This window comes from Streptopelia decaocto (genome assembly GCF_964273445.1).
Source record: "Streptopelia decaocto genome assembly, chromosome: 8".
NCBI lineage: Eukaryota > Metazoa > Chordata > Aves > Columbiformes > Columbidae > Streptopelia > Streptopelia decaocto.
Genome location: NC_138662.1, coordinates 726,669 through 738,879, shown reverse-complemented (window position 1 = coordinate 738,879; position 12,211 = coordinate 726,669).

Here is a 12,211-nt window from a genome sequence, read left to right as displayed (position 1 = left end):
TCACCTAGGCAAGTTGTTAAGTGACGCACAGCTTCTGTTTTGCCAAATTCTGACTCTGTCACCTTCACCTCATGCAACTAAGCAACAGGCCAGGCAGTGAAAAGCAAGGACAAAACTCCAGGCTCCAGCAAGAGAATCAGTAAAATCCATTTCATTTTTTTTGGATTTCAAGTGGAAAGGAGACTGTAATCATTCGATGTCTCCACTAGATGTCTATATTTCAGCAATTTTCAATTATAACTTCCATGAACAAAGCAGCCCTGTGCAAAATGCATAAAAATAGCTACGCTCCACTGAAAGATGTAAATACAAGATAGATTTTCACATTAGTGAAGTTGTGCACATGGCTCTTTGTCTCAAAAGCACTGAGCCTGGTGCAGAACACCCAGAAACCACCTTTCACTTTGTACATCCTAACTCTCAAAAGAAGGCCCTTCAAGGCTGGCAGGCTTTTCAGATATTGAGTATTGCCTCTCTGGTTGTTTACAACCTTGTTTTTCTTATTCTTTTTCGAAGTATACGTGCTTTGAATTAACTTTTAGGAATAAACAGTTGGAAAAAGCTTTCAAGATTTTTAGTGTTGTGCTGTTGTTGTGTTTTGTTTTGTTTTCAGTTTGACTTCTAGTTTTTCTATGCAGAGTTCTTTTTTTTGCATTCAGACGTGTGCAGAATCCTAAACCAGTGGCTCCGATTTTTAGTTACACCTGCATAATTGTTAAAAAATTGCTTTGTTGATTATATTTCTCTTCAAATATTGATGACTAATATCTACCTACTTTTTCTGGTTATCTCATGGGTGTTGGAAAGCACAGTTACGCTTGAGTGCACGTAAGTTCAGTAACTGAGCAGACGCTCTTTTTTACTCTCACAATTTTCAACAAACTGTGGCCTTTTGGCCTTGGTATTCACTTGCTGAAGATGCTTTTCCTCGCTTTGGCTGGACAAGGGGACCTTTTGGCGGCTGGGAAGAGCAAGGTTTGCCCTTCATTTTAAGCGTGTGCTCATCTGCTGCAAGAGCGGTGACTGTTGGGAAATTCCAGCTCCAGCCATCGCTTTGTCTGCGCTGGCAGAAGAGCATCTCTGCCATCGCTCTGCTCGTTTGCCTCAGCAAGGCTTTGAGTCATCTTTATCTGGCCGAATGAGTGACATTCTTACTCACTTCCTTAATTACCTGTAATGCTGCAAACAGAGATACTGGTTTATGTCCTCTGCTGTTCTGGTGATTTGCATTCCTATTCATTAATACCAGGTCAGAGACCAGCCATGCAGTTCAAACACTAGGGAATTCCAGAGAGCTGAAATGAAGGCCTTATTTCAGATCACTGAATTCTGTTCTACGAATAACCCAGAAGAGAGACTTTGTTCACTGTTTTTCTTCTGGTTTCCAGGCGTTTTCAGTTTTGCTAAACATGAGGATGGGTTTTAGGGAAAGCTGTGTACCAGACCGTTTTAAGGCAGCTTCCAGGACCAGATGCAAACTAGGCACTAGTGATTTATCGTTCCCATGGATGTGAGTGTAGCATCTAAAACTGAATATGTGTCCAACACTTTTACCTTGCTTACAATATTAAAGAAACAGAATAGGTTTTTTTTATTATATAGCAAAATGGAAATCTGGTGTCACTCCATTTAATCTAGACCCTGCCTGATCCAGGAATGTGCTTTAACATGGGTCTCTGCCTTTAAGCACATCAGCAATCCTACTGGATTCACATATTATCTGAAGTTATCTCAAAGCTCATCCTGAATGCTCTCTAGGTTCATATGTCATAACTGATGAAAGGACAAAATAACAAGCAAATCAAGATAAATCCCTAAATCATCACATTCTAAGAACTGAAATAAACCAAATAAATCAATTTGTTGCCAAAAGTATATATGTTTTTAAATACAAAAAAAACCCAAACAAAACCAGAACATCCTCTTATGGAATATATCCCGATCTTGAATATTTACTTTCCGTTTGTTTAATAACAGGAAAAGGTTTGTAGCTCTTTTGTTGAGTTTTACGTGTCAGCATCTTAATATTCCTACGGTATTCTTCAAACTTTTACCAGGAAAAAAAACAGTGCCATGGCCTATACTAGGAAATGTTCTGTTTATTTTAAATGCATTTATGAGCACACAAAGGCAAACAATTACCTACCATAAACCGAGGGAGCAACTGATCATGGCTTGGTGTCTCATTTGTACTTCTTTATATAGTTCCTTGGCTCATTTGCCCCTGACCTTCCTGTGTTCTGTTCTTACCCCTCTCTGTTCCTTTTGAACCTAAGGGTAGATTAAATCCTTCCTTTTCATTTCCCCATTACCTGCTGGGCTCTGCTGCTTTTGGTGCCTCAGCTGTGATGAACGTTGGGCTAAAGGTTTGTCACACATCTGTTACTGGATCCATGGGACAAGGATTGGCACTGGCATGAAGAAGTGAATCCTAAAACTGAAAAGCTGCTTTTTAAGTACATAGCCCTTCGACTAGACTCGGAAAGAAAGTACAGCAAATAGTTCTCAAAGATCCTTAGACTTCTTACAGAAATACTTTAACCTGTTTTGGCCTTGCCTGTTCTATGGTGGCAGCTGCAGTAACTACAGCAAATTTTGACCTGATCATGTTAAAAAAGTAGAATAGTTATGCCACTGCAGGACAGATAAAACTAAATCAAACAGGCCAGTTCCCTTTACATAGTTATAACATGATGTGGGCTTGTTTAAACAATGAGTAAGGTACAAACAGCTAGTGACTGGATTCCCTAGGATTATAGCTGTGGGCACAGTAGTGTTTGAAATCCAGGCTTCAGATTAAAAAAAAGTAAATAACTCATAAAAGGAAGTGCAAACACTAGGAAAATCATGTTTCCATCTGTCAAGCTGTGTAAAAGACTGTCATACTGGAAAGAATGGTGAGCTTTAGGGAGGCTCCCGGGGCTTGGGCTTTGAGGACATCTTGTGTACTTGAAGTAGTTGGACAAGGATGTGTGATCTTCACTCAGTTGTTCTGCATCTTCACTAACTTAGGTACACAAGAGATCCCTGGCACAGACACCAATGTTCCAGAGGTGAACTTCAGGCTCAGAGACACAGGCTTTGTTGATCATGTCTATCTCCTGGTTATTGTCATGAAAATGAGATTTGGCAGAAAACTATGATCTTTACCACTCCTTTTAAAATGGCCGGTCTCTCATTCATTGAACAAAAAACCAATGCTACTGTTCTGAGGTAGTTTACCAATAGTCAGTTAATCTTGAAAACACCCTTCATAACTCAGACAACCGTGACCAGTTATCGCCAGGATGAGTAGGTCAAGCATGGCCTTTGAAAACTACATGCTAATATGGGCATGCTACTGCAGCTAAAGCAGTCTTTGTAGGAAGATACTAAGCCTCTCAAATGGAATTTAAATATTATTTAGTAGTGAGGGCTCTGTAAGCAAAAATTATTTGGAAATCTGGGGGTGAGAAAGAAGGAGATGGCCCAGAAAGACCTTCTACATTATGCTAAGCGTTGAAAACCATAAGCATATTAACCCCGATCATAAGCATGGTCTCTGAAAGAAGTGACTGTGTAGGTATGAGCATATTAATAAGATATTAACAATATGAGCAAACTAAAGAGGTTGGCAAAGGACAGAAGTTGTTGGCCAGGACTTTTCTGAGCTGTACAACCAGTCAAGAGTGCTTTAAACCTCAGAAGATGCATTGTAGGTTGAAAATTACCTCTGCTAACTTGCTGAAGGAGTGGTGTTTTATGCAGGACTTGGCTTGGAAATGGAAGAATTAATACAGAAGCCGCCATATTACAGAAGGCTTTATCTTCATTGCTCAAAATGCAGGCTTTTACAATTTGGAATATAGAACTCTTGGAACTACTCTGAAGTAAAAAGAGAAGACTAAGCATTATTTTCTCTTACCGTGATGTAACTGTGCTATTATCCCAGTCCACACTCGGAGCTGACCTTGGTGTGTTTAACTCAAGGCTAAACTGAAGTGCTTGGTCCTCACTGTACTTTTACCTCAGGATTGCTTCTGCACGTTATGTGCCACTGAGGAAAGGCACAGCTTCTTCAGCAGCCACATTGAGCCCTTACTGTATGTTTCTGCAAGGTTATTTTCACACATGATAAAATTTACAACAAGCTACAATTCTTTTACTCCTTCTATAAATCCAGAACAGAGGCATGTGGCCAAGCAATATGGGTGGCTGTATTTGAATATGAACCATCTTGTCATCGCATTGCAGCGTGTTATGAAACCTACTGTGCAATTTATGACATGATTGGATTTCATATCACAAGGGAAGAAACTGATTAACAGTCACATGACTACTAGATACTGGTATTCAGATTTGTAAAACAATGGATAGAAACACACGAATCATAGACTTCTACTTGAATGACCCAGCAAAATTGTACATAAACACCCCATTTCTCATATCCTTTCCCTGACAATAGCAGGTAAAATTTACACACATAATTTATTTATCTAAAATGTACTGGCTTTCAAAATGCATTGTATTTAATATAAGTGATTTCCATTCCATTATGTCCTGAAATATTAGAGAAAAATGAGGGATATTCTTTAACACCTTCGACCTGTGACAGATGGGAAACTCCATGTATGGATGAATATGTTCCATTCATACCCACAAAGTCCCGTGGGAGAATCACAGTTCTACTAAACGCCTTTAGGGCACTGGATTATGCATTTGGATCTTAGACTAGGAAAAATCACTTGTAAGCAGAGAGCACTGTGATGAATACACCTCTGAGAAGGCTCACATGTATGCTTTGACAAGTGTTTAAGGTCTGGCACAACTTACACATACTGAATTTGTTCTAGATTTAATTGTATGGGTTTAACATATAGGCTGCGTAGAACAATGGGATAAAACTTCCTGGTTTGTCACATCATTGCCCACCTGGGGTGAACAGAGAATCGTTGTGTGTTGATACATAGAACTTAATCATTTGGGGAATTATAACAGAATAAAATTGTAAATGGACAGTCTCCAAGACACATGTATTTCATATTTGCATTTTGCATATGTTCATATTACATGCAAGTTGCTGTCAGGAGGTAGCTACAATTTTGCAGCCATATAAGGAGACATTAATTACATTTAACAGCCCACAGTCATGTAATGACATCTGAACTTCACCACCTATATTACTGATGTCTGAAAACATAATTCTCTTTAGCTTTCAGATACAGATTTCTATGCTTAACTTCTAAAGAATGTTACAATTTAAACCATGCATGTTTTCCTTACTCTTTTACCAGATCCTAGAGGTCTGTGGTACCTTTTTCCTGAGAGCTGCTTCTTTAGCTTTCTTCTCACCTTGAGGTATAAGGTTTCCAAGTGGTATTGCTTACTGATACAAGCACTGTAGATATCTCTACCTTTGTAAAAAAGGTTTTTCTATAACTTTTGAATTGTGGTATAAATAGCCATATTTTTCTGTCTCAATAATGTAAGGGTTCTTATTCTTGATGCTCTTTGCTTAGTTTATTATTATTATTCTTCACTTAGTTTATAATAGCTACTTGTCTCTTGTCTGAACCTTTTCTAGGGAATGGCCTGTTTTCAAATGCAGCCATAGGGCAGCAAAGTGAAATCTTGTTCCTGTTTGAATCCTTACCATTGCCTGAATGCAAACATTGTGACGGTGCCTATAATTTTTTTAAGCTAAAGTTATTCAGTGGAAAGTCTCACAGGCCCCAAATTAGCAAGAGTTTTATAAAGTTCAAATTACTAATCTATGGAATTTATAACAAAGGTGTTGAAATCACGTCCGCTTTTGCTGACTCGCTTCCCCCGCGGGATGGCTGATGACCTCAGCAATACCCTCACACAAGTTCAGGGCACACAGTTGCCATCTGTACCATAAAGAACATAATGAACTCTCAACTCTAGTTCACCTTAACATTTTGGATCAATATACCTTACTGCACTGCAAAACCAAAGTCTACTTCAAATGCCATTTTCTTTTATAATCTGCTCTGACTCAGATGCTAAGTTAATATGGTATTTACAAAATATCTGTACCACCGTGGATTTATCTTGCCAAGAGAAGTTAAATGGTTACATATTAAAAAGATTTTATAAGCATATGCCACAGTAAACATTAGTAAAAGCTGTGCGAAAACTATTTCTGTCTTCTGTTGGGAAACAAATTATTGAGGCTTGAAGGGGAAGACTGCTTAGTAAAAGGAAGGAGAATTAAGCATACTGAGGTTTTAAAGGAACTCTGGTTTGCTGATTAAGTGCTTTCTACAGAAATGCAACTGATGTTTCCTTCTTTTTTAATTCTTAAATCAGGCCCAACTGCCAGTAAATGACTTTCTTTACTGTGGGTGTAAGTTTATTTTTAGTCACAAGAACAGTATAGATTAAGACAGCAGGCTGAAAATCGAGGCGTCTACATGCTGAACTAACTGCCACACTTGAACTCTTGGTGCCGACTCACTGTGGCTCAGCTTAACTTTCTGTTAGAAACAACTTTCAGCAGCCATCTGCCAAGGCTCTGAAGATGCCTTAGGTCTGAGTCTCTTTTCTTACCTTTCTGAAAGCATCTTCCAGTTTTTAAGCTTCATACCTTTGATTTTACTGAGGTTGAATTTTGCAGTACTTGGAGACCCTGAGTGCAGCTGGAATTTCATCTTCTTGTCTATGAACTTGCCTGTTAATCTAGCTGTAGAACGGCTTGGCAACTAGTACTGTTCCCTTTGGAGGTCTGGTGAGCGGTGGGCACTGCCCTGTTAAAACAAAACCAGCAGGCTCAGTGAGTGATAGATAAAATAGTTCAAAACAAGTCTCTCACCAAAATGTTTAACATCAGCAAATGACAACCAGGTAACCAGCTGGTCAAAGACAGAATTAGACTTTTTAGGTGTCTGCTGTGAAGTTTTTCTGAGCAGGTTGTCAGCTTATTCTAAATCGAGAGATCCAAGAGATCCAGCTTTTAATGAATGATTTTCCTTTGCTCTTGAAGGCATTTGTGTCCACCAATGCTGTTTACCAAACTACAGTTTATGCTGAGCTACTACTTTTCCCTCTTGTTCCCATCTTGTTGAATCAACACCTTAATAGAGAAAGTAATTCTTTTATAGTCAGGATAAAATGTTCTTTGCCTTGTTAAAGGACAGAACATTGTCTAACATGTCATCTAGCTTTCAGACATGTTGAAAGACCAAATTGGCTAATGCTTGAGAAGCTCCTTGAGATCCATACATGATCTCTGGTAAACAGGCTGTTTGGTTTAAATTAAGTGCAACTCTATTCTGAAAATTAGACTGCACACAGTGTTGCTTATTCCCTAGAGTTGTACTTTGTTTGTGTCAGCTGACCAGTTAAAAAATTGGTTTTTTCGCTCCTCCTCACCCTGTAGAGTTAACACAATTCCAAGTGAGAAAACTGCTGATTACAGTTCATCTTCTGAACCTTCAAACAGAATTATTTACTGAATTCCAATGAATTACACCTATACAACATCATTGTAAGTGACAGGTGAGTCACTGGGTGCATCATTTGCTGATCCTAGCAACTGTAGTTGGTGTAACTTCATATGCCCATAACTCTCCACATCTGTTGTCCTCAAAGACGTGATAAGGTCATATGCATGCATCAGTCCTCGTTGCTTGCTACGGAAATCATACAAAGGAAATACGCATGGGTTCTTGCAAAAATCTTAGCATTTGAGAGTGCTGGATACTGTAATCTACTAACTGCGTGGTTATCCAAAGACAGCCTGATGTCAGTAATGTAGATTAATGGAATGTCTTGGGACCACAAACTATTAACACCACTCATTGCAAGACTGTAGCACGATTGCATCAATTCTTGCAATGGGTGTATGAATCCCTTGAGTCAACACTGTCTGATTAGAAAATGACTCGTGGCTGGATTGGAATACTTGGAATAAATAAAACAGCAACTGACTATTATGCAAGGTCTATATACTTTCCCCATAGACTTTCACAAAAATGCCACATTTCTGACACCTTCCCAGGGGCTATTTAGAGGCACCGTGGTCTAGGCAGACAGGATGCTTGACTACAGCTATGAATACTGGGTGCTATTCCCCATTCTGACACACACTTGGCAAATAACACCTCAGTTACTCAGTGTCCCTTTGCAAAACAGAATGAAGCCACTTACCTACCACTTACTTTGATATTAATAGAGAATGGTACTGTTATTTAAGACTTACCATTTCTTATAATTCCTTTTAAAAAGCCTTTCAAAGTAATTATTTTAGAAAAATTCATTTAGAAATGATTATGTATTCATAGAAATAGTAGCATCTATCTAAATGCAAATTTACTTCTTCATCCTATTAAATATCTACAATGCATATTTAAAATCTCCATAAACCTCCTTACTCCATAAGGAATATTCTGGTCTCATAGGTAAGCAGCAGGAATTTGAAAAGGCTTTCTAACTCACATTCATGGTCTGCATGCAGGTCACAGCAAATTGGAAAGACATGGAAAATGTGGATTAAAGTAAAACTGGCTCTTAAGGACAGAATTTAACTGTTCATTGACTTCTACCACTCCCGACCGGCAGTAACAGCAGAAGTTTAGATTCTGAACCATAGAAAATCGCACTCCATGACATCTGATAAAATGGGAGTGTGGTATTTGTTCATGTAACATCAGTTCTAGAGGGTCTGAGGAGCATAATTTGTTTACATCCCTAAGGAATTATTATATCAATTAAAACACAACAGGTATTCACACAGAATTAATTCTTTGCTTTTGTCTTCTATTGTTTCTGATTTTACATAGTCAAGTGACATTGAGTCAGAATAGAAGGATGAAATAAACCCGTGCTCTGTTAATTAAAATCTTCCTGTGTGAGTCCACCTATTTCTATGGATGGCAAATATAAGTATCCCCTAATGTGCCAGAAAAACGGTTAGGGATTGCTAAACTGTATCGGGATCCAGGTCTTTCTAATCTGGTAGCAGTGTGACCTTTCCTCCTGCTTCAAAGGAAGGTGTGGAAAAAGAAATTAAAATGTGTTTCTGCACAAGCTGCTGTCCTTGCTGGAATGATAACCACAGTTGTGGAAAAAATACACATGGCATGCTGAGTAAAGACCTAAGCTTCATGGGTTTGAGCTCATTCTCAAGAAGTAATCCCTTTCTCAGCACACAAGCAGAGTAGCCAGGTTGCATCAGGTTCCAGAGGAAAGAAATCCTCCCCTTGGCACCAGCTCTGAAGCCGCGGGGGCAGCTTTACGAGGGCTCCGTTCAGCCTGGGGCACACGAAGTGAGCTGGATTTTGGATCTGTGGTCCGAGCCCCCCAGCGCCAGCCCTGCTTCTCTGCTATGCACACACGTGCAACCTTTTACAAAATATGCGAAACAACCACACGCACAACAAATGCTGAAAGGCTAAATCTTATTCGAGTTGTTTCTACCTCTCATTTTTTTAAAAGAGAGGTCTAGGATTAGGAGGGATCTGGAGCTCATCATTGTAATTTAGACTTCTACATAGAATATCCCTGTAGATAATCTCACCGGTGTTTCTTCTACATATCAGAATTTCAAGGCAAACTCAACTGTTTAGTCTCTGTCACATTGCTGCCAAGATAAATAACGTCAACGTACATAAATAACTAAATGCACGTTACTACCTATGATATAATAACTTTTATTTGCACCACAGGATACCTAAATTCAGGCTGCAAACTGTGATTTGAAAAGAACAGTTAAGAGGTGCGATCTGTATTGCATTTCTGTGACGCAGTGTGTATTCAGAACTAGTAGATTCTAACTATCCATGAAGAAAGGAGGTAATGGAGATTGACTCATTTCATAAGAAAAACAGGAGTCTGTTGTATCTTATCATTGTACAGCCAAAACAAAAAGGAGGTGCCCAAGTACTAACTTTCCTCAGAGATACCCCACTGCTATCTGTCTGGTGCCATTGAACAAATGGATCCAATGCCACTGGGGTCTGACTGCTATACAATATTTTGGTGACATTATCAGGACATGTAACTCTATGGAAGCCAAGGGGGTTCATAATTTACTATCTGTTTGCGGCCACTTTTTGGAGAAGAATTTTCAGTTAGCAAGCAATAAACCAAAGCAAGTCTTCTAGGAAGAAGGGAAGCTTCACTTCAATGGCAATGGAAAGCAAAAGCAGGCACAGTAGAATGAATATTTTAAAACTGGCTAAAAACAATGTTAATATTATTAATTCTATGAGGGTTTTGTGTTTGTTGGTTTGGTTTGGTTTTTGTTTTTTACACGAGTAGCCAGAATCCTCGTTTTATGAAACCAGTACTACAATGTTCCTAACCATAAAAAGAAGGGAAAGGGGTAAAATGGACATTTGTCCCACACAGAATTGTTTCCTACAGTAAAATTGCAAGCATGCTATTTAATCTATCAATAGGTCTGTGCTGATCATTCATATTAAGTATGTCCTCAACCTAGGCTTTCTGATGATCCTAAAGTAAATTCCTCCATTCAGTTTCTGATGTCTATTAAAACTGACAAAACACTGGGTTTGAAGGCAAACACCATCCACGTCATCTCCCAGTCTGCCTTTGTGCAATGTTTTTAAACTTTTAAGGCTAGGAGGTCCCCAGCAGCAACTGCATATTTCTTTGATCTAAATTGCTGAACTTTCCATCAAGCAAGAACAATAACCTGCAAAATAAATCCTAGAAGAGCTCATTGTCATAAAGAAACAATCAGCAATTCAGTGTTTCTCGAGGTTTTTTAGAATTTGTTTAACCAAAGTGCTTAATTGTGTTCCATTATTTTCAGTTGCATTTGCAAATATACTACCTTGTATACCTCCCAATATGAATGCTCTCTTCCATTTAAATGGAGTATCAGGAACTAACATCTTAATGTAGAGCACCTGGTCACCGTACTTCATCCCCACCGCTTTGCAGGCACACGAAGGGGACCCAGGGCAAACGCATTAATACGGTTCCAGTCTCGGAGTTGCACCACACATCTGCTATTCATGAACTCAATGTGGCTTTGTCTGCTACTGAGACGAGGTGAAACTTTTGTTGCCTTTTTCAAACACAGACCTATTGCAGCACTGCAAGGTCCTGTTGCATCAACAGGAGGTTTCAAAATATAGTAAACCCAACTTGGCCCCGGATTGTTTATTTATTTATTCATTTGGTACCCATGTCTAAGAGAAGCAGCATTACTGACAGCAAGAGGGTTACAAGCATCTGTCCTTAGCTTTCCAGTGACCCCAGGGAAGCAACCCATAATCCGCATATTTTAATGGCCACAGGGGTTTGTGGGCTGTGCAGGGGTGGGAATGTGGGCAAGCATATTTCTGGAGCTATGATTAATCCTGCTTGTTGTTCGCGTGTGATTTATGTGACAGCCTCATCATTGTGGGAATAAAGGAGTTGTTATAAAGAGATGTGTATTATTTGAAGGAGGAGGAATATATAGTAATTTCACTGTCTTAAATAAACAATGCATATTGGAAAGGTTCTCTTAAAACACAGTAGCACGCTGCCAAGAATTATCCTTCAGTTCTTTACAGCCCAAGGATTATTCCAAGACTGTCCCTAGAGTTTTTTGGCTACTGAGATGAGGATTCAGGATTGAATTAAAGGCTGTAGCAAAAGTCAGAGTTTGCTAAATGACAGAAACTGGGGCTTCCAGGTCTTCTGACACTGGATGTGGCAGAAGCACCCGATCCCCTGCTCACCTCAGCTCCTGCCCAGAACTCCCTGCTCTCAGTGCTGGCCCCAAAGGAGCACAGAAAGGAACGAACTATTCTGCCACAGCTCTTTTTCCACTTTGGCACAGGCTGATATGATATATCCTGGGTATTATTTAATGCACAATATCTTCTGAAACTTAGTCATCTTTTAAAATAGTATTGGGTATTTTGAAATTTTCCTGTGTGAACACTTCAGCTTCAACCAGGATGATTCTGTATTAATACAGACTCTGTGTCGTATTTCAGAATAAGTTATAGCGCAGAAAACAAATCAGCATACCAGAAGCATGCTGTGTTCATAGATGTTTATGCAAATGCTGACCCACACATTTTGTGTGACAGAAAGCAGTATGTCATCTGACATGGGTAGATTTTTGCCCCCATCGCTTCCTCTTTTTCCATACTGCTGCCATGAGGTGATGCCACGCTGAGTCACCCGTGTGGTGACATGACACAGCATATTGTTAGTAAATAGGTTTGATTTACATCAGTACTTG